Source organism: Cervus elaphus, chromosome 23, assembly GCF_910594005.1.
Source record: "Cervus elaphus chromosome 23, mCerEla1.1, whole genome shotgun sequence".
NCBI lineage: Eukaryota > Metazoa > Chordata > Mammalia > Artiodactyla > Cervidae > Cervus > Cervus elaphus.
The window spans coordinates 16,012,966-16,036,897 of NC_057837.1; the positions used below are offsets into that span (position 1 = coordinate 16,012,966).

At 43.8% G+C, this 23,932-nt stretch overlaps 1 protein-coding gene across 14 annotated transcripts in view; it reads left to right on the top strand.

The window, feature by feature from the left end:
* Positions 1-23,932, top strand: part of CELF2 (CUGBP Elav-like family member 2) — a 548,143-nt gene that overhangs the window by 266,258 nt on the left and 257,953 nt on the right. The window contains exon 1 of one of the 14 annotated variants that reach the window (XM_043883969.1): positions 9,879-9,916. The exons of the other annotated variants lie outside the window; for them this stretch is intronic. The gene's annotated coding sequence lies outside the window, so the exon portion shown is untranslated. Of the gene's footprint in view, positions 1-9,878; positions 9,917-23,932 lie in introns of those variants that run through there. 14 annotated transcript variants of the gene reach the window in all.

The window sequence follows — 23,932 nt, forward strand, 5'->3', positions numbered from 1 at the left end:
AGAAGTTCATGCGTAAGGATCGTGGCTTGCCGCCTCATACCCTTCCAGGTTCGTCGGTCTTTCTCCCTCTTCGCCTCCCCCCTACACCCCAAGGCTGTGTTCCCGGTAGCAGTACACCGCGTGTCACCCATGCTCTCAGTCACTAGGAAGTACCAAGGAGCACAGTTGGGGCTTTGGAGGCTCTTCCTCTCTGAGACGCTGTCAGAGGGAGGAGTGAAGAGTGGAGTTACAGCTCTAGGTTATTAGCACTGCTGACACTAGAAAAGCCCCTTTGCAGTTGGGCTGTTGCCAGTTTAAATGTTGACAAAGAACAGGAGGTGCATTTTTAGCTGTTGGGAGAGCCCATGTAGACAAGTGGTGAGAGGTGAAACAGCAGGGACTTAATAAGCAGATGGTTCACTTTCTGGAAGTTAGGGTGGTCTTAGATACTGGGTTAGCCAAAGAGTGAGTTTGGGTTTTCCCATAGGATGGCATGGAAAACCCCAAGTGAACTTTGTGGCCAGCCTGATATTCCATGCCATTCAGCTTTTCGTTTCCAGGGTGGCTCCTTGTGTCAGCAAATGTCTTGGCGCCGCCTGTCCTTGTCGGCTGTCTTATCCCCACTTCCAGTCCCCCGCCCATGCACCCAGTGTTGGCATTGGGAAGAGCTGGGGTCACCCCCCTTTGACGGCAGTGTGACGCGTGTTAGGATCCACCGAGCTGTGAAAAACTCATCCTTAAGACATGGAAGGTAGAATTTAAGAACATGGTCATCTTCCTCTCCCTTCCAGGGGCCATCCGAACTTTCTAACACAATCCATTACAGAGCACTGGCTTTTTCTGTTGCAGCCAATCTGGTTCTCATTGACTGAGTCTAATTATGAGTGTAGGTGTTATGGATTAGTTGGTTAAAAGCCCCCAGACACACACACACATGAATGCATTGCATGTAAAAGTTCTAAGTACAGGACACCTCATTTAAAGAAGACAAGGAGAACAACATCGTGGAAGTTGTCAGGAAAACAGAAATTAGGTCTTTTACAGCTCTTTTTTTGTCTCTGCATGCCGTCTTCCTGTATCAGAAGCCAGAGGAGCTGCAAAATATGTGCAGGATTGAGTGGGAACTTGGGTGTAACCTCTTACCATGAAAAATTGGCAGGGAGCAAATCACTTCTTGTTTTCTGCGTGTTCTTACGTAACCTTGAACACACTGTTCTGTTGAAAAGTTTACTTCTTCCCTTGCTGGGGGAAAAAAAAAATCAGACTTGAGCCTTATTTTTGAGAGCTCAACTTGTTTGTGTGTTTTTAAAAATTGTTTTTGAAACTGCATCTCTGTGTGTGCTCCCTCCTACCCCCGCTCCCAGCTTCCCAAATGCCGGGTTGCAGATGTGAGCCTGGGCGGAGAGGCCAGTGGCTTGACTTTCGATGGCATTTTAATTATTTGGAACATGACAGCATACTGGATTTCATCATCTCTTCACTGCCGTGTTCTGATGTCAACAGGGTTGTGCACGTCTGCACGCCTTGCTCGTATCTATAATCATTTTATGGCGAAACAGATGAGGGGAAGTTAAGGATGCAGCCTGTGGAAACTGTATGCCTGGACCTCCGGTTTTCCCCAGCCTGTGTATGCGTGTGCGCTCAGTCGTGTCCAACTCTTTGCGACCCCATAGACTGTGGTCCCGCCAGGCTCCTCTGTCCATGGAGTTTCCCAGGCTAGAACACTGGAGTGGGTTGCCATTTCCTTTTCCAGGAGATCTTCCGAACCCAGAGATCAAACTCGCGTCTCCTGTGTCTCCTGCATTGGCAGGTGGATTCTTTACCACTAGCGCCACCTGGGAAGCCTGCGTCACTCAATAAACTGCCTTTATTTGGTGCTTCTCATTTGCCCTTTTCTTTTTTTCCTTCCAGTTGGATATTTCTGGGTCTCCCTCCTGTCCTTTTCTTTCATTCTGACCTTCTTCCTTTTTCATTTCCAAAACAATAAAACTTACTCAATCATCTCGTTTCTGCATCTCTCCTTTCCTCCCACTATCCCATGCTTCTAGTACATCTCTGGACTCAGAATTTAGAGTAGAAAAGGTCCTTAAAGAAATGGTTCTTTGTGAGGTCTTGCCTGCCTCCTTCAGCTGGTGTTTTTGTTGTTTTTGCTTTTTTTTTTTTTTTGTATGCATTTGAGTATGAGGGGGAGGGATGGTCAATGTGACAGCCTTCACATTGTCTCCCCACAGTTTGGAGAATGAGATGCTTGACAGGACAAAGAGGCAGCAACTATGGCAAGTAGGAGACTTTTGTAGCCTTTCTCGAACCAGAAGCAAGGTCTAATTTGGTTCTGCTGAGACTGGATCAACACAAGAGCCCAACATCCTGCGCCCGACACGGACATCCTCACAGAACCTCACATATTCGCCGGGACTGCGTCTGCTTTCAGCAGCCAGACCTGGACACATGGAAACTGAATAAACACGCTGTGATTCACTGTCCCCTTCTTTAACGCACAGTGAAAGCAAAGGGAAAGTTAGTGTCCAATTCTTTGTGACCCAGTGGACGATCACCTGCCAGGCTCCTCTTCTCCATAGGATTTTCCAGGCAAGAATACTGGAGTGGGTAGCCATTCCCTTCACCAGGGGATCTTCCCATCCCAGGGATCCAACCCAGATTTCCTGCTTTGCAGGTGGATTTTCTTAAAAGAGAAAGACCTGGTGCCTGGGAGGGGTAAGGATTCCGAGCTGAAATCTCTGTGAGCTTTGGTTTCTAGTTTCCTAAAAAAAGAGAACTCTTCTTGAAAAGCTTACCCTTTAAGAGCCTTCTTAAAACCTGTGATGGATTGCACAGGGGCCATGCAGTGAGGAGGATGCTGTCTTAAACACATCCCTTCTCCTTCATTTGACACAAAATGCCTACTTACATTTGGAATATTGAAAACAACTGAAACATATTCAGTTCTCTCTCAATTATCCATTTATGTATTATTTATGGAAAATATTTAAATCCAGCGGGTCCTAGCTTATATTCTTCTGGGTTTGCCTCTTTGGCTTAGCTGGCTTAGATGAAACATAATAATAACCCTAGCAGGGCGTGCTTACGGAAGTCAGTCTGATGCCTTCCCGATCAGATACTGCCTTTGACTTCTTTATTCAGTGTATATTAAGTACCTAGTAAGTGCCAGCGCTGCACTGCGGGCTGATGTTTCAGGGTAGATACGCCGACTGCTTTTTCTGGCACTTACACTCGAGAGGAAGGCAGATACTAATCAAACAATCACACAATTAGATAATTCTGATTTAATTGGGGGTGGAACTGGTCCAGGCTTCACTTGGATGAAAGGTTTGAGCTTCAGGTGAAACATCTTCCCGTTTGCTGCTGCGCAGGATTCCCCTACAGTTTCATGACCTTAACTGCTTCCTGGACTTTGGGATTTCTGTTCTCATTTGTGTATGTGTTGCTGCTGTTAATACTTTTTGCTTTGCTAAATTGGATCTTTAGACCATTTGGGGGAATTTGGAGAAGATGTAGCAGTAGAGATCATTACCTTTTTTCAAAGACATTGCAAAATCTAATTGAGATAGTCTAGCTTTGAGTTACTATGATCCCACCTTGTTTGATCCAGACACCTAGGAGAGACTTTTCCTTTATCCTGTTAGCAAAGTCTGGGTTGTTTGGCCTGAAAAATCGCCCGATTGCCAAGTACTGAGGCACTTTGTTCAGGAGATGATCACTGTTGCAATGGTCTTGGGTCCTGCTCTGTAGCTTTATCAGATAGGACCTCTGCCCCACCCAGAACCAAGAGCTGCCATGTTTAAAAAATTAACTTCAGATAGAGTATAATTCAGGCTTCCCTGGTAGCTCATCTGGTAAAGAATCTGCCTGCAATGTAGGCGATGCCAGTTCAATTCCTGGGTAGGGAAGATCCTCTGGAGAAGGGATAGTCTATGCACTCCAGTATCCTTGGGCTTTCCTGGTGGCTCAGTTGGTGAAGAGTCTGCCTGCAATGTGGGAGATCTGGGTTCAATCCCTGTGGAAGATCTGGAGGAGGGCATGGCAACCCACTCCAGTATTCTTGCCTGGAGAATCCACATGGACAGAGGAGGGTTGCAAAGAGTCTGACTTGACTGAGCGACGAAGCATAGCACAGAGTGTAATTCACTTACCATAATTTACTGGTCTTGTTGGTGGTTGGTCTTTCTCTGGATCCTTATAAACTTCTCTGGCAATTACATTGTAGGATCCTTTACAAAGGAAGCTCTTTCACAACCAGAGTCTTGTTTGATCCAACCAAGAGTTAACTCCATGAAACAACTAGTCCTGTTATAATAGTGAAATTCACAGGAACAAATTGCAGCCTGGGAAGATGCAGTAAGTGGATGCAGGTGGTCCAGCTAGCAGAGGCATGGAGCTGAAGTCTTCTAATGTCACAATCTAGCGTTTTCCTCATGGTGACACATAGCTGCTCCATATTGACTCTTCAGAGCTGGTTACTTTCCTTAGAGTGAAATTCCACATGATCCTATTTCACTTCTCTCTTGACTGGATCCTGCATTATTTTGTTAAAAATATTTTCTTCTCGTGACTTCCCTGGCAGTCTAGTGATTAAGACTCTGCTTCTGCTGCAGAGGGTGCCAGTTCAGTCCCTGGTCAGGGGACTAAAAGCCTATATGCCCCACAGTGTGGCCAAAAACAAGCAAAAAAAAAAATTTATTTTTTTCTTTTTCAGTGTAATCTTGTAGTATTGGGTTTATTGCTTCAGAGATTTTTATTTAATAGAAAACCAAGGTCACAGCACAGTAAGTTGTAGTCTCACAGGTTGGAGGAGTCCTTCAGAAGAATCCACTTAGTGTCCAAATTGTTAGCCACAAGCCTTGTAATTATGGACATATTCTCTGGACGTTTATTGTTATTATTGTTACAGTCACTTTACTAACAAAATGTCACACAAGGGCTTTCTTTTTTCCCTTGGATCAACTGTTAATTAGTTTTTCCTCACTGGGCCATCTCTTCGGTTAAGTAGGTAGATGTTCCGATCTTGTTCAGGATTTTCACAGATCCTTTCCTTTCAACCACACTGGTCTTGTGTTTCACCTGAGAAACATCCAAGGACATAAAATGCATGTAAACACATTCAAGAGCAATTTGAACTATGTGTGGTGGCTGGATTAGGAGGAGGTATCCCATGGTGTTCTCTCTTTCTTTTCCTTCTTCACTTGTAGGCTGACATAATTGTTTTTCTTTGGCATCAACAAATTTTCATCATTTGTTTTTGTTCCAGTAAATACATATTTAAAAAAGACTGAACCAGTTTATTTGCAGATTCAGACTCTAATCTCTCTATCAGCTCATCTTGAATTTACTTTTGGCAGTTTTGTTTATAGTTTTTGATAGTATTATAAATAGTGGAACTGTTTGGATAATCTGAAAAATAAAGACAAGTAACCATCCCGTTTTGATATAGCTTAAACAAAGCCGCTGTGAATTTCGATGCTAGTCTCTTTAGAAAGCAACACATTCTTGGACTGACTCCTTCAGTTGTGTGGTGTGATGAGATTCACAGCAGTGCAGCGCCTGGCACGCAGACGTGTACAGGTGATGCTTCTTATGGTGATTCTTGCAAAACTGGAGTGTATTTATACAGTCATGGTCCCTGGGGACCATGGCCATACCTTTTCTTCCTTTATGCATTTCTTCATCAAAGTTTTAATCTTCCATCTTTCCTGCTTCCCTGGGAGCTCAGACAGTAAAGAATCTGCCTGTGATGCAGGAGACCCTAGTTTATCCCTGAGTCAGGAAGATCCCCTGGAGAAGGAAATGGCTACCCACTCCAGTATTCTTGTCTGGAGAATCTCATGGACAGAAGAAGCTGGTGGCCTACAGTCCATGGGATCACAAAGAGTAGTGCGCGACTGAGTGACTAACGCTTTCACTTTCTTATTTCACCATCCCGTAGTTACTGAGGTGTCATTAGGAAGAGGTTGATGTTTAGGGCTGTGGTTCTTAGACCAAGAGGAAGAAGCATAAGGTTTCGTTGTTGTTGTTCAGTTGCTAAGTCGTGTCCAACTCTTTGCAAGTCTGTGAACTGCAGCACGCCAGGCTTCCCTGTCCTTCACTATCTTCCAGAATTTGCTCAAACTCAAGTCCACTGAGTCAGTGATGCCATCCAACATCTCATCCTCTGGTGCCCCCTTCTCCTCCTGCCCTCAGTCTTTCCCAGACTCAGGGTCTTTTCCAGCGAGTCAACCCTTCGCATCAGGTGGCCAAAGTATTGGAGCTTCAGCTTCAGAACATAAGATTGCTAAGATTTTATTATGATAGGGAAAGACATTAGAAAATCTGTCATCAACTTTCATTGTAATTTTCAAAAGAAGTAGACAGTCTTTGTGGGTATTAATAGGACTGGCTTTTATCATAATTTCAGTTTATGAAAAGTCTTTACATTGTCCTATTGATCTCATTTCACCATGGATTAGAGGGAACTCAGCTGACAGTGCTTGGGTGAACCATGAAGGTCAAATGAAGGACTGAACAAGAGTTAAGATGCTGTTGACAGAATATTGTAAACTCCTTTTCTAGCATATGAGATCTAAATCCGTAATCTGGCTATAGCAGATAATGAAATTCATTGAATTATTGCTATTACTATAATGGTCATAACCTGTGTACCATGTGTTTATATATATATATCATTTATACAAATTTCCTATTGCCCAGGGTAATTGAAAAAGGTATTGATGGGAAAGGTGTTAAGTCTTGTTTTATCTGTCTTTCCTCCCAGGATTTTTGATTGGCACAGGGTGAATATAGCTGAAAGATATACATTCACACAAAAGAAAGAGGTAGATTCTACAGTGTGTAGAATGCCTTTAAAGTCCATGTTGGCCCATTATTATCCTATATTTAGTACTACAATTAATAAAATCGTCATCAGGGCACTTTATAAATAGGACAAATTCTTGTTTATACCAAGTTTCTGAATTGGAATAACTGAAAGAAGAACAGTAAAGGGAGGGACTTGGCAAACAGAACATAATCATTTTATCCAGCATAGTTTTAACAAAGGTACAGATATGGGCAGCTCACCTCGGTGCATTTTCTTCCTTTCAGAATATTCCTTTTCCTCTGTGAGAGCTGAGTAGGTGAGTAGAATAGATGTACTGGTCTTAGAAGGTCTTTATGATCTGTTCTAACCTTGACACTGGGGAATGGGTTCTGAAGAGGAAAAACAAAGGTTTTTTGATAAACCTGACCTAGTTTTGATCCCAGTTGCTCCCCCAAACTCTGGATAGCGTTAGGAAGCGAGGCGGACTCCATAAACCCACCAGAGACCAGGCGCCCTCTTGAAAGCTCTGGCCTGTGAGTGTTTGCTTCCTCCCCTCTTCCCCATCTGGTGTATGCCCTGTCCAAGCACTTCTAAAGGTTCCTTTTAAGTCCCAACTGCTGTATTATTTAAATCCCATCTACAGCACTCTCGGCAAGCAAGGCTCAAATCTGCTTTTGTACTTGAAAACAAAGCTTTAAAAGCAGCCAGGGGAGCCACACTGGAGAGTAGTGATTTTGTGACAAGGGCCTAAATCCAAGAAATGCATTTAGAAGGAGTTTTTGTTTGTTTTAGGCACAATTGGTTTCAGCATGTTTGTCCAATGAAAATGGAGAATACTGAACTCATGTATAGATTTTTTTTTTTTTTAATCTCTGTAGGAAACTGGAGATTTTTGTTAGAGGTAGAAATATATGTGCACCATGATACTTTATATTCCACACTTCTATAAAACTACTTAAAGTGCACTTTATAGTCACAGGAACAAATTATTCTGCATATAGAATATGCCCTTTCACACTCCATTTTATTTTATGGTTATTCTATAAATGGGGCTTTGTTGTTCCTATGGGATATGAATTGTTAGAATTAATGGTTAGATCTTCTGCCTTCTGCCTTTTCTAAAATGCAGATCTGGGGATGAGTGGCTAGTAACATGCTCTGTATTTTGTAATCCATCAGGGTATAATGGTTTATTTGTACGTGCATGTTCAATCGTGTTCCACTCTTTGTGACCCCCTGGACTCTTGCCACCAGGCTCCTCTGTCCATGGGATTTTCCAGGCAAGAATACTGGAGTGGGTTGCCATTTCCTCCTCCAGGGGATCTTCCCAACCCAGGGACTGAGCATGCATATTCTGCATTGGCAGGTGGATTCTTTACCACTGAGCCACCTGGGAAGCCCATCGTGGTTTTTATTACATGTGTTCAAACTTCTCAATACTGTGACAGTCTCTGTACAAGGTAAAGAGAGCTGTTGGGTGATGATGTAAGCATAAATTCCACAAAATGAATTTTGATACAAAATGAGAGATTGGAGGAACACGGTTGGATCTTTGAGGAACCCTTATGTAGGTCTGGAAGGTATTTGAGTTGTACGGGAAGGGAGTCAAGGGTTTTACATGGTAAGAGGCAGAATGAAATGTTTGCCCAGTGTGCTGATTGACTTCTAGACAGAAGCATCACAGAATGTCTCTGAGGAACCAGTGTGGGAAGCTTTAGCTTCGTTAACATTGTAGACCTCTTATCTCCAAAGAGGTGACGTGAAGAAGACTCTCAGAGCTAGTGCTAGAACATCATCATTCTGGTTAAGCAGAGCAGCAGTCCAATCAGAGAAGCAAGACGAAGCATCAGACAGGCCACAATCATTAGAAATGATGGTAAACTTAGATCACAAAGAAAGAAATCCAGAAGTCCTGATACTGGAGGAATTTTACATACATAGAAGGGAAGGGCCCTTCTATGGGGCCTTGGGTCCCACGGCCAGGCTCCCAACCACACTTTTCTGGAGGGGCCTTTCCCTGGGAGGAGCAGAGGGTCTTCACCAGCTGGGTGAGGATTCAGTCAGCTGCTCTCACTTGAGTCCCAAAGATGGGCCCAAGGGAGGTCGTGCTAGGACAGTTAGCAAGCAGCCGCGCCAGTAGGCTCCGGTGCCAGCTATGTAACAAGGAATCGGGCTGCCCTGATGAACCAGTGACCTCCAGAGGCAGTTGGTCCAGGCCCGGAAAGAACCTGAGGTCCCAGTGCCGACTTTGAGGATGATGCCCGCGGGCTGGGCTCCGGGAGGCGATGGGAGGGGGCTGCCTGCAGGGGGCACCCTCCCCACCACCCCTGTTGGGTGCTCCGGGAGTGGAATTCTGAGCCCCAGGGAGCAGCAGCTTCTGTGAATGTCTTATGTACAGGCAGGTAAGTAGCTGGAGGAGGTTTTCATTTTGCTAAATGTTAATCTAGAGAAAGAGAAAAAGGAAAAAACAAGTTAATGGCATAATAAACAATTGCTCACCATGGAACTCTTAGAAAGAAGCCCCAGGCAGGGCCTTGACGGGGAGGATTTCATTTGAATAAGTGTTAATCTACCAGTGCTTGGCCTCTATGGATACAAATGCTAATTTTGTGCTCAAAGTCATTGAAATATTATTCTTTTTTTTTTTTTTTCTTTTTCCTAATGAAGTCCTAGAAGCTGGCCTCTAGCTGTGAGGTCTTAACTAGGGGTGATGATTGTCAAGGTGTTACTTGGGAAATACAGGAGCCTGTTTTCTTTTTTTTTTAATTTTTATTTTATATTGGAGCATAGTCAATTAACAGTGTTGTTAGTTTCAGGTATGTAGCAAAGTGATTCAGTAATACATGTATCTATTCTTTTTCAATTTCTTTTCCCATTTAGGTTATTCAAAATATTGAGCAGACTTCCCTATGTACTACAGTAGGTCCTTGTTGATTATCTGTTTTAATAGTTTGTCCATGTTGATCCCAAATTCCCAATCTATCCATCCCCCATACCCTTCTTCCCAGGTAACCTTAAATTCCTTCTCTAAGTCTGTGCGGGTGTTTCTGTTTTGTAAATAAATTCATCTGTATCATGTTTTTTTTAGATTCCGCATGTAAGTGATTTGTTGCTGTTGTTCAGTCGGTAAGTCATGTCTGACTCTTTGCGACCCCATAGACTGCAGCCTGCCAGGCTCCCCTGTCCTCCACTGTCTCCCAGAGTTTGGTCAAGTTCGTGCCTATTGAGTAGGTGATGCTGTCAAGCCAGCTCATCCTCTGATGCCCCCTTCTCCTTTTATCTCAGGATAGTTATCTTTGTCTGGCTTATTTCACTTAGTATGATAACCTCCAGGTCAGTTCATGTTACTCCAAATGACATTATTTCATTCTGTTTATGGCTGAGAAATATTCCATTGCATATGTGTGCCACGTCTTCTTTATCCATTCATCCTTCGATGGACTTTTAGTTGCTTCCATGTCCTGACTGTTGTATACAGTGCTACAGTGAACATTGGGGAGCTTATCTCCTTTTGAACTGTGTTTTTCTCCAGATATATGCCCAGGAGTGGGATGACTGGGTCATATGGTAGTGGTTCTAGTTTTAGTTTTTTAAGGAACCTCCGTGCTGATCCAGAAGCCTGTATTCTTGCCTGTTTCCCAAAACCCAGCCTCATTCCTCTAACCCCTGTTATCACAAAGATATATCTTAAGATGTGACTTCCAGTGAGATCCTGTTATTGGCTGGCAGTCCCCCACAAGGAATAAATATATTTAGCAAAACTAGTTCTGCTTTTGTCTGTAACCAAGTTAGCCAAGTTTGCAAGTTAAGTAGAATTTTTTTTCTTCTCTTTTTTGGGTGGTGTCATTAGATTGCCTGGAAATCAACTGAAACTGCCCAAAAGGAAACTCTTTTATTCCCAACCAAATGAGAATATATTATCTGAAGGAAAAAAAAATAACAGATCTGATGTTAAAACCCTCTCACCTGTAACTCCTGGAGAATTCAGCGTGCCCCGTTTCGGTTTTAGTATTTCTATGAATGCAAAAGAAGATGAATAAAACACAAGACCAGGTTATCCTGAACTCAGCCACGTAGTCACATTGTATGTACTGTCTGCAAATTGTCCTACAGGTGGAATCTGTCTAGGTCTCATGTGTGTTTCTTTGGTGAAAAGTTTTAAAGGCTGCATTGCAGTGAGTTACATCATGTCTGCGTCCCACTTCTGTTGGTTGTAAGAGCTATTAGAGGGTAAAGCACTATTTTTCAACCATCCAGTAAGCCAGCAGCTGAGGCATTGCTTCCTGTATTCCACATGTAAGAAAATAAAGCCACGGGCAGGTGAAATGATGCCTTCAGGGCCTGACACCAAGGAATAAAGCTGCCTCAGAGCTATCAGGGGCTCAGTTCTAGACCCCTGCAATAAAGTGAGTCATGTGAATATTTTGTTTTCTAGTACATAGAAAAGTTACATTTATGCCAAAGTCTGTTAAGTTCATCATCACATTATGTCTAAAAGAAAGTACGTATCTTAATTTAAAAATACTTTCTTACTAGAAAAATAATAACCATCATCTGAACCATTAGCTAGTCAATCTTTTTGCCTTGGAACATCAAAGATCACTGATCACAGATCACCAGAACAGATAGAATGATAATGAAAAGGCTTGAAATATTGCAGTAATTACCAAAATGTGACAAAGAGACATGATGTGAGCAAATGCTTTTGGGAAAACGTCCCTGAAAGACTTGCTCAGCGCAGGGTTGCCACTAACCTTCAGTGTGTTAGAAGGAAAACAAAAAGCTCGGTATCATGAAGCACAGTAAGCTTTGGTCTGCCCGTCCAGGTGTCCTGACCCTCATCCACCGCTGCTTCATTCCGTCTCGCAGCTTGGCCACACGACAGATAATGCGGTTTTAGTGAATCAGCTAAAATAATGTGTATTCTGATCCTTAATCCCTGACGATTTGATCTGAATCTCATTTCTGTTTCAGGATGGATGATCCTGTGCTTGAGTTTTTTGGTGTTCATAGCGGGCTTAATAACATGGATGGCCTGACTGTTAAGAACTGGGGGAGGTTGGAGCCCTTTTACTAAAGTGAAAACCGACTGTTATGGGCCCCCACTAAGCTGGTGCACAGGAATGTGGGGAAGTGTCTGCTGCTGTGGCTTCTCCAGGCTGAGCCTGTTGGAGGGAAAGCCTGGGGTGAGAGCATCCCACGTGAGCACTCTCGTTTCTGTGCATCACGGATTTTAAACCTTGAAAGGAGGGCATGGAGCCCAAAGAAAAGAGTTGAGCCCCTGCGGTAAGCTTTTCCAGGTAAAACTGTCAGCACAGAGGTAGGCCGGTGCGTGATGTCCATCAGCCCAGGGAAGCCTGGCCCAGGGTGCAGCCAGAGTCTCTGAGTGGTGTTTTCTCTTAAGGTAACTGAACCCTTCAAGGCCTCCCCAGCCTGTTTATTGAATATGCGACATCCCTCCAACATGTGGAGTTTCTGTTTCCTTACCGCTTGCCTAAAGGAGGATGGAGAACCTTGCATTTAAATTATTTGCATTTATCTGATTAAGTACCAGTTTCAGCCTTCAGAAGCTTGGCGCAAGTACTCAGAAACTGGTGGACTTGGCCGTGGTTCTTTTTTTCGGATTTTTTCCCTTAAAAAGCTTATCTGAAGTGCTCACCGTTGACATTAGATGCTTGTGCTCAAAGAGGAAGAGGAGAGAGATGTAGACTGTTTCGGGGTGGAGGGGGCCCTTGACTGTGTGGAGGGGCCAGCACGGGCTGGGGGACTCACATTTCACTTTGTCTCGTCGAGTGTCTGAACAGCCTCAGGATCTCAGAGGTGTGCCCGGTGGCTTGCCTTTCTTCTGATACGTTAGACACAATGGAGTCCTCCTTGTGACTGAATCCAGCCCCTGGGTGCAAAGGGAACCTCCCCACAAGGCTTCCAGGATTAGCCGGCCCATGAAGCCGCTTTCCAAACAGGATGAGCGGTGTCCTTGGGATCCGAAGGGCATTTTGCACCTCCCCGTGGTGCAGTGGTAAAGAATCCTCCTGCCAGTGCAGGAGGTGTGAGAGATGCAGGTTTGATCCCTGGATCGGGAAGATCCCCTGGAGAAGGAAATGGCAACCCACTCCAGTATTCTTACCTGGGAAATCCCATGGACAGAGGAGCCTGGTGGACTGCAGTCCATGGGGTCTCACAGAGTCGGACACAGCTGAGCGCGCTCTCACACACACACACACACACACACACACCCCCCTCTCAGGAGACATGAGGAGCCCCCCTCCCGCATGCCAGATTTGGTCATCCCAATCTCATCATTTCAGGAAAAGCATCATGTGGGTAAACGGTGGGGTTTCTTTTCTCCTACTATCCTCTGCATTTCACAGCCTTGGTTCTTCTGCTTTGAGATCTCTCCTTTGCCTGGAGGTGGGGTGTCATCCTACTTGGATGTACCTTGATGTAGAATAATCAGGGACGTGCTCCATGTAAGAGGAGGGGCTGCCTTTTCCAAGTTTACTCCCATTTGATTATCTGTGAAGTGGTTGGAAATCGTTCAGTAAGAAATGCTGATTTGAGATGGCCCGGCAGCCACCATAACACTTGTGGTCTCTCTTTAAAACCTAGGCACAGAAACGTGTAAACCTCAATATTTAACCTGTAGGATTTTTATCTCTCAGTTTTTATTTGAGTTTTTCATTTGAAAGCATTGCTGTGTGCCAGGCACTGTGTGGAGAATTTCTACTTTTAAAGTCTCTTGGGATCACATTTAGGTTAAAGCCTCATAGATGTGTTGTTTATTTGTTTTGCTTTTGGTATTCCCACGTGGCACTCGTGGTAAAGAACCCGCCTGCCACTGCAGGAGACTTAGAGAGATGCAGGTTCAGTCTCTGGGTTGGGAAGATCCCCTGGGGAGGGAAATGGCAACTCACTGCAGTATTCTTGGCTGGAAAACTCCCACGGACAGAGGAGCCTGGCGGGCTGCAGTCCGTGGGGTCTCACAGAGTCGGACAGGACTGAAGTGACTTAGCGCGTAGCACACAGCTGCTTTACCCTGCTATGTGAGTTTCTGCCGTGTAGCCTAGTGAGTCAGCTGTGCATATGTATCTAGCCCCTCTTTCTTGGACTTCTCTCCCATTCAGGTCCCCACAGAGCGCTGAGGAGAGCCCCCGTGCTACAGTCGGTTCTCATTAGTTACCTCTTTCGTACGTCGTTTTAATGTGTCCCTCTCAATCTCCGATTTCATCCCACCTCCCCTTCCTCCCTTCGTATCCGTATGTTTGTTCTCTACCTCTGTGTCTCTTACAGTTTATTTTTTTGACTTGGTAGTAAGTAAAATGTTCTTAGAATATACTCAACCGATTTTAAATTGGAACATTCTGATGCATTTTGATGTGTTACGCCAGTACGGCAGGTATCTTTAAGAAGGGACACGACTTTTGTTTTTTTGCTTATCAAGATAGAAAAAACATTATTACATAAAAAAAGTATAGATTTAAGAGCTCTGTGTTGTGTAGGTAGGTGGTTTTCCTTTTTGGCTACCAAGTTAGAATCCCCTGGATCATTCTTTGAGCATGCTGATACTCAGGTCCCATCTTGACCAGTTAAATTAGCCTTTCTGAAAGGGGGAACCTGAATATTGTTTGTGTGCTTGTTCTGAGTGGGGTGGGGCAGTCTGGGCCTCCCCAGTTCCGTGTGGATCATCTCATGCCGCTCCTGGGGTCGTGCTCATCCCACTAGTTCTGTCCACTCGGTTGAAGCCCCGAAGACCCTTTATTCATGAATCTGCTCAGCACATCCTTTAAGGGTCTCCTCCCAGGCTTTATTCCAGCACCTGCTGGAATGACTTGGTCCCCTCCTTCTGGAGTTTAGGTTTTGGCAAAAGATGACTTATGGCCTTGTCACTGTCTGAGCATACCACTGGCGGGGTCCTTTCGTCGGTCGGTTTAACCTAATTCTTGGGCCTGGGCAAGGTGATCAGAATCAGTTCCTGAGTCTTGACGCTTGTTCTGACTTGTGGGTTTTGTTTCTCCCCCGCCACATGCATGATGTTGGATTAATTCACGATTTTCAGCAAGTTATTCTCTGCCACACTCTACCCAGGACTGGCCATGTAACCACAGAATTGTTTTTGTTTGCCTGTTATAGAAAGACAAATAGTACCTTGCTTTTATTTTCCTAGAATCCTAAGCTTTAAAGTTAAAATCAAACAACATTTCTTGGTTAAAAAAAAAAAGAAAGTTTAATACTGTGGAAGTAGTAGGTAAGCAAGTAATTGAATATAAAATAATGATTCAATTTAAAAGTAAACCCATCATTCAAGAGTGAAAGACTTTAAATTATTCAGGATGTGAATTGTTCTGCTTCAAACTGAGTGTGATTAACACAGCCCCTTGTGTATCCTGATACCAATATTTTGTCTCTTCCCCACCCCCCAATAACTATCTGAAATCTTGATATATAGAGCGTGAACACCAGAGATAAAATACACGTTCAACTAGGCAGAGAGTCTTAACTGACCCAAATAGCAGTTCATTCATGAGATAATGTGACCTGCAGTCACGGGGATGGAATCTGTTGATTGTGCCGGGGTAAGCCTGGCATAGAACAGACTCTGCAGTGATCAGAGAATCCGTGGAAATAAGCCCAGGCAGGAAAATATGGCAAAAGCTGTGCAGACCTCATCTTGATTCCAGGAATATTTCTTTCTCTAGACTTGGGTATCATTTGTCAGCTGGACTATTCCTGCTAATCCTTTAAAGCTTGTCTTTTATTAGTGTGAAGTGCCTTGGTATCAAAGGATTTGAGCAATTAAGCGATTTATGTATTTTAAGGTTTTCTGTTCATAATTTGGGAATCACACCTTCTGTTAAAAAAGGTTTTCCCTTTGGAGACGGTCGATGTATGCTAGGGTTTTGGGGTATTCACACGTTGGATAGGCATCGTCGTCACCAGAGCATCTTTACCTGTCCTGGGAGTCAGTACTCTGCATTGTGTATCCAAGTGTGCATTTCTTAATCTTGATGATGCCTTTTGCAAAAGTGTGAGGTTCTTTTTGTTCCCTTCAGCCTTCTTCTCTGACAGTAAGTGTCTGTATTGCTGAAGGGAAGGGCCTTAGCACTGGAGCTGTCTCAGATGATTTTTGGAAGGAAATATGGAAAAATAAAGTTAGTAGGCCAATTAGTTTCGGGCTTCCCTTGTGGTCCAGTGGTAAAGAATCTGCCTGCCAACACAGGGGACACGGGTTCTGTCCCTGAGTCGGGAAGATCCCCTGAAGAAGGAAATTGCAGTGCACTCCAGTGTTCTTGCCTGGAGAATCCCACGGACGGAGGAGCCTGGTGGGCTGTGGTCCCTGGGGTCGCAAAAAGTCAGACATAGCTTAGCTACTACACAGCAACAACACATCTGCTAGTTTTCCACCCAGTAAACAACACATGTGATGGTGTCCTGGATCATTCATAAAGGGCTGCAGTAGTTGTTTTTGACAAATTCATGTCAAAATGGGAAGATGGCAAGAAAGAGGTTTTCCTCTTCAAACCAGTAGGGAAAAACTTAGAGAAAATGTAAAATACTAAGGTCAGGCCTTATTCATTCAGTAAATGTCTATGGAGCAGCAGTGAAAAAGAAATACAGTCCCCTTCCCCAACCAGTCCACGCATGCAGTCCACTCCTGGGTAGCACTGCCTGTGTGTCTGTGGAGGTTTGGGGAGGAGTCATCTGTGGAGTTTGCTCTGTCCATGGGATTCTCCGGAATACAGGAGTGAATTGCCATTCCCTTCTCCAGGGAATCTACCCAACCCAGGGAACAAACCCAGGTTTCCTGCATTGCAGGCAGATTCTTAACCATCCAACCCACCAAGGAAGCCCTTAATCAAATTAGTCTGCCCTTATATTATAATATCGTTTCCCATGTAACCAGCTAGTGGGGCTGCTGGGGACAGAGAGCCCGTCTAGTGAGTATGGGATCCCTGGTGATGCTGAGGTTTATAACCACCACCACCCCACCCACACACACACTCACCCCCTCCCCCAAGACCACTGGCATGGATGTTGCTGGGCCAAACCCTCTTCCTGGGTCTGCAGCAGCAATGTCATGTGACGTGACAAGATACTCTTACCAAGAGGTAGATGCTGCAGTGAGAGGGAGTTGAATTTGTGCCATGCACTCCCAATTCCCTCCTACCTCCCCGTTGATCCTCACTTAATGTCGCACTAACCTCTTAATGGCTGTTAACAACGTCATCTCATGAACTCCCTTCTGCATTTGGAAAGGAGGAGCCCAAGCATCTAACAGAAACATTTGAGGCCAAAATGTTCTGAGGGAGAAGTCGTCGTAACCTCTTTTCAAGAGCACGTACACATGTGCGTGTTTGACAGATTTAAAATCACGGGGCTTAACTTGACGCCATTCGATTTTATGGGAACAAGCATTATGAGAGCCAGTGGAAATATATTTTTCAGGTGCTGGTAAAAGGCAGATCCCTCGCCGGGGAACTAACTTTCTGAAGGTCTGAGATGTGTGAGATGCGTAACCCGTTGCCGGGATTAATGTATTGGAGCCGACTTTATGTTTTCTAAGGAAACTGAAAGTGCTGCTCAGTCCTGTGTGGCATATATTCCACTTTTACTTAAGATTCTACACACACGGTAGGGAGAGTACCAGCTTTACAGGGAAAAAAACAACAAAACAAAACTTGTTAAATCTGAATATTGATTTAAATTGAGTCATAGCTCTTTGGACAATACCACTTAAGTCAGTGTTGTTTCTAAGGCAGGAAGCTTGTTGTTCTGGGTGGTTGTAACAGAGAGAGAACATGGTTCCCTGGTGTACGTTTCAGGGGATGGACTAGATCACAGGTTATTTAGAGTCAGATCAGGCAGGAGTCTGAGCCTCTCTTTTTCTCTTTATTGGTTCTGTGGTCTCAGGCAAGCTAATTCACCTTCTGAATCCCGGTTTCCTATGTGTAAAATGAGAACACTCATTCACTTTGCACAATGTTGGGAATTTCAAAGCCAAACAGGTAAACCATCTGCCCCCAGTAAGTACCTGGTAAATACTTCTTGCCTTCATTGTTGTCAAGTATCTTGCTGTCAAGGCTGGAGAGGTGAAGGAAAGTATGAAAATATATAATCATAGAGAAAAATGATGAAGCGATAATGGGCAGTTTCACTTATTTCACAGAACGTGGTGAGAAAAACAGAACTGAGTCGGGATCCACTTTCCTAAGGTCCCTACTGAGAACCTATTGTGCGCCCTGCTTGATTCCAGGTGCTGGGAATCAAAATCATACATAGGCTTTACCCTCATAATCTTCATGGTTTTGTGGATTAGCACACATTGATTAAACACTCACATGGGGACTTCCCTGGTGGTCCAGTGGCTAAGACTCCACACCCCAAGGCAGGGGGCCCAGGTTTGATCCCTGGTTGGGGAACTAGATCCCCCATGCTGCAGCGAAGACCCAGCATAGCCAAATAAATAGATAAGTAAACAGTCAGTGATATGTTGGAACTGAGCCAGATGGAAAGGCAGTTTATTTTAGGTGAGGTGATACACAGCATAGACAGCAAATCAGGAGATATGAAGCATGAGGTGGCAGCTGGACTAGACAGTTTGAATCCTGCTCTTCCCCTTCCTGGATGTTTAACTGTGGCCCTCTCTGAACCTTGGATTTGTTGTCTGTAATGTGGAGGTAATGGATCAACTCCTCAGGGGGCTTTGTTGAGGATTAAAATTGAGATAAAGCCCGTCGGGCCTCCCACGTGGCACTAGAGGTGAAGAACCCATCTGCCAGTGCAGGAGATGTGGGAGACCTGGGCTCTGTCCCTGGGTCGGGAAGATCCCCAAGAGGAAGGCATGGCAACCCACTCCAGTATTCCTGCCTGGAGATTCCCCTGGGCAGAGGAGCCTGGCGGGCTATGGTCCATAGTGTCGCAAAAAGTCAGACATGACTAAGCGACTTAGCACGCACAGAGCATGTTAGGCACCTGTTCTAACCAAACATCACGCCCTTCACAGCGTGATGACAAGAATCAGTGCCTGTCCCAGCCAGGGGCTTGTACAAAGCAAATGTCCACCAAGTGAAAATATTTTTGTATATTTGAGTCATAGAACTTGGAAGCTTGGGATTTGAAAGACTATTTTAGAGAAATCATTTCCAGCCTCTGTGCCTCTAAGCCTCTGAGAGGACTGCAGAGTTAATGAGCAGAAATTCTAAAATCTTTGAGTACATCAAGCATTATCTGTAGAGGTCTATGTGCACATGTGTGCATCACAACTTTTGCGTGATCCATTTTGCTGCTGTTTTGATCAGTAAAGTGAAAAGTTTTGAACCATATTGCTAAACTCAAATACTTTACACATCCTTCTGTATATCCTCAGTCATCAGGTATCGAAAAAGTTCAACTATTATCGCATGAGGGAGCAAAAAATCGTTTTGAAATACGTTCAAAAGAGGTAGGAATTACTGTTCAAGGGAGTTTGAAAAAAATGGCCAAAGATTGGAAGTTGCTTAGTGACTTTGGCTTCTAGCCTAGTTCTCCATTCTTGGAAAGTATCTCAGCTCTATTCTGAAGTCAGATGTCATCATTGAAATGAATACCTCCATTCTCAAAATATCTTGGCACTGCCTTAGGAGCAACGTGGAATTAAAGGGAGAGAGTCCACCCGAGGTCTGGTTGGTGTTATTTGGGTTCCCTAACTAATATTTGGCATGGAAATGGGACCCATTATCCTTTGAAACGGTACCTTCCCTAGTGGTTCAGATGGTAAAGAATCTTTCTGAAATGCAGGAGACCCAGGTTCTATCCCTTGGTTGGGAAGATCCCCTGGAGAAAGGAATGGCTACCCATTCCAGTATCCTTGCCCGGAGAATCCCGTGGACAGAGGAGCCTGGTGGGCAACATCCATGGGGTCACAGAGCTGGACACGACTGAAAAATGGGTGAACAGATGCCATCCATTTCCTGCAGCCCCTCTGTGACCCAGTGTTACTGGCAGCACATGTGTAAGCGGACGCAAATCAGAGTGATCACCTGGGCATGGCCTTGCTTGAACCTCTGCGTAGGAAGACACCTATTCCTTAGTAAAGACCCACTGTGACCTTGTCCAGCAGTGGGAACTGTGTGTCCTTCTTACGTTCAGATACCTAAAGCAGAACAGTCTGAACTACTGGCTGATGCCATTTAGGGGCCATGTTAAGCTGCATATTTAAATTTTAGAGCTTATTTTCTCCTAGAAAACAGTATACAGATAGGTTCTCAGTTGGGGTACGGAAAGAAACCCTCTTGAACTCAAAAGGGAACTAGCCAAGAGCTGTTTTTGATGGCATTCTAGTTTGCTGCTGTTACTATGGGAAGATGCCTGTCTGGGTCCCTGGGCCTGAGAAGTGAACCACCTTGGCCCTTGCCGCATGACTGTCTCCTCCTTCCTTGATGACTACGTCTGAGTGGCAGAGGCGTGGGGAGCCGCACAGCGGCCTCTGCTTTTGGAAAGCGTGCTTATTATCTGAGGACGTGTGTCTAATTCGTGTACAAAATACTGAAAGAAACTGTCATGCCACAGCACCTTATTCCATTAGCATATCATATACACACATGTGCACTTTTTAAATAGAACAAAGTAGACTCAGGTTAGTGTGAGAGTGGGTCAATAGAAAGATTGTTCTGTGCAACAATACCTCATTAAGGAGTAAAGATTGACTAGGGTGGAGTCTCCGTGTATAAGAAGGACATGATCAGGAAAGTTGGAGAGAGATGGTAGTTTGATCATCAAGACTAGTCTGATGGAGTGTTTTATTCTATTTTGTTGTTCAGTCGCTCAGTCATGTCCAACGCTTTGCAACCCCGTGGACTACAGCACTCCAGGCTTCCCTGCCCTTCACCATCTCCCAGAGTTTGCTCAAACTCATGTCCATTGAGTCCATGATGCCATCCAACCATCTCCTCCTCTGTCATCCCCTTCTCCTCCTGCCTTCAGTCTTTCCCAATGTCAGGATCTTTTCTAATGAGTCTGCTCTTCTCATCAAGCAGCCAAAGTATTGGAGCTTCAACATCAGTGCTTCCAATGAATACTCAGGACTGATTTCCCTTAGGATTGATTGGTTTGATCTCCTTGCAGTCCAAGGGACTCTCAGGAGTCTTCTCCAACACCACAGTTCAAAAGTGTCAATTCTTCAGCGCTCAGCTTTCTTTATGGCCCAGTTCTCAGACCCATATATGACTACTGGAAAAGCCACAGCTTTGACTAGATGGACCTTTGTCAGCAAAGTAATGTCTCTGCTGTTTAATACATTGTTTAGGTTTGTCATAGCTTTTCTTCCAAGGAGCAAGCATCTTTTAATTTCATGGCTGCAGTCCCCATCTGCAGTGATTTTGGAGCCCAAGAAAATAAAGTCTCTCACTGTTTCCTTTGTTTTCCCATCTATTTGCCATGAAGTGTTGGGACCAGATGCCATGATCTTAGTTTTCTGAATGTTGAGTTTTAAGCCAACTTTTTCACTCTTCTCTTTCACCTCCATCAAGAGGCTCTTTATTTCCTCTTCACTTTCCACCATAAGGTTAGTGTTATCTGCCTGTCTGAGGTTATTGCTGTTTCTCCTGGCAGTCTTGATTCCATCTTGTGTTTCATCCAGCCTGGCATTTCGCATGATGTACTGTGCATATAAGTTAAATAAGCAGGGTGACAATATACAACCTTGACGTACTCCTTTCCCAATTTGGAACCAGTCTGTTGTTTCATTTCTGTTTCTAACTGTTGCTTCTTTACCTGCATACAGGTTTCAATGAGGCAGGCAAAGTGGTCTGGTATTCCCATCTCTTGAAGAATTTTCCAATTTGTTGTGATCTATACAGTCAAAGGCTTTAGCATAGTCAGTGAATCAGAAGTAGATGTTTTTCTAGAATTCACTTGCTTTTTCTATGATCCAGTGGATGTTGGCAATTTGATCTCTGGTTCCTCTGCCTTTTCTAAATCCAGCTTGAACATCTGGAAGTTCTCGGTTCATGGACTGTTGAAGCCCGGCTTGGAGAATTTTGAGCATTACTTTGCTAGCGGGTGGAATGAGTGCAATTGTGTGGTAGTTTGAACATTCTTTGGCATTGCTTTTCTTTGGATGAAATGAAAACTGACCTTTTCCAGTCCTATAGCCACTGCTGAGTTTTCCAAATTTCCTGGCATGTTGAGTGCAGAACTTTCACAGCTTCATCTTTTAGGATTTGAAATAGCTCAGTTGGAATTCCATCACCTCCACTTGTTTTGTTTGTAGTGATGCTTCCTAAGGCCCACTTGACTTCACACTCCAGGATGTCTGCTCTAGGTGAGTGATCACACCATCGTGGTTATCTGGGTCATTAAGATCTCTTTTGTTCTATCTGTCAAGACGTTTAAGAAGCTCAGAAGAAGGCTGCTGTGACAATAAAGTGGGTTAATGCTCTGAGCAATACGTATTGATTCCGATGTCCAGACTCTAAATGTGAATATATGTTCTCTCGCCTTTGTTTCCGTTTGGTTTCGCATTTAAGAGACCTGTCTTTTGGGGATAAAATACTTGCAGCAGAGCAGGTGACACCATTGGCAAGGATAAAATGAAGGGAGAAACTGTTGAAAATTCTTAGGAATGAAATGAAGAGTAATACTGATGAAGAACCCAGGCTAGCAGATACTGTGAAATGATGCCTAGCAACTTCCTGGGCAAGAAAAAAGATACTGGTGTGAGAGCAAAATCTAACTTGATTGACATCTTTAATTTACTGCTAACATTAACATCTCAGAAGGATCAAAGCAAAAATCTCTTCTTTTTTTCCAGATTTTTGTCAAAAGCTTTCTTTACAATAATGCATCAGCGTACTTTTTTTTAGTGTGAGGGACCCTGATTATTTCAGAACATTGGTTTAGAAAAAAAACTCTGAAGTTATTAAAAAGGAAAAGTCATGATACCTTGCTTTTAAGAAGTCTAGTTAGATTGCTGATAGATTAAAAAACAACAACAACAACAAAATTCTTAAGAGTAGATGAGAGAGGAAGCATTGCATGGATCCGGGGCATTATCTTGTTTTCAGCTTCCTAAAGCCTGAGGAAATTTTAAGTTACCTGGTTTGAGCTCCACAAATCAAGGCATTGGTCATCAGTAGTGGATTTTCAGGCTTAAAGGGGATTGACAAGAGGAGAGCTTGCCTTGGAAATCTAATTTGGGTTATTGGTATCATGGAGCCTTCCAGAAAGCAGATTACAGTAGACAGAGTCTGAGTGATGGGTCTTGGGCTTGGAGATCAGATCTGCCTTGTCATTCTCGCTCTGCCATTCAAGGCTCCGTCACCTTAGGAGAGTTGCTGTATTTTTTTCTGGACCTGAATTTCCTCATGTTCAAAATGGTAATTTCCCAGATCCATTGTGGTTTTAAAAACCATTAAACCTGAGACATGTGGTCAGTGTCTCCTGGCGGGGTGGTAGTTCAGACAGAACTTAGGGTTAGCATTAGAAAAATCGGATTGTCTACCTATAGAATGGCTCTAGAAACTGTGAAAAGATGGAAGTGATGTGTGAACCTAGAATTGGAAAAGGCTTCTCCTTGGTTAGTTTTGTTTTGATTGACATTTCTATAATGATGATAACTGCTACTGTTTTCTTCTTTCTTTTTAAAGGCAAACTTAGTTAAGTGAGCAAATACTACACTGGAAAAAAAAAACCGTAAATCATCCCAAGTGGGTCAGGTCTGATTTAGTCCAATATTTAAGGTGTTCTTTTAAGTCTTTTGTAACTAGAGACTTGACACCATAACTGGGAGCAAAATATCAAAAGTAATTAGGTCAGCCTGTTGGTGTTAGAAGCTTCTGTCCTCCAAATATGTGGTTGTGAGTATGTGTTCTTCTGCCTCCTGGAAAATGATGCAAGTCCTCTGAGCCCTATAAAAATACATGTTATTAGTTCTGTTAGCAAAACTTAAAGTTGAAACTGGAAGGTCATTACTTTCAGTGTTAGCCATTTATTGCTAAGTGTGTTCAACACCCTGACACTCTCAGAATGGAAAGGCCAAGTGAGCCTCTTGACAGATGAATTATGAACAATTCCCCCATAATCTTTACCATCCGGCACACATAAACATAAAGCTAATTTCACTTTTATGAATTCCAGTCCCATAGCTCTAAAAGTTGTGTGTGAATA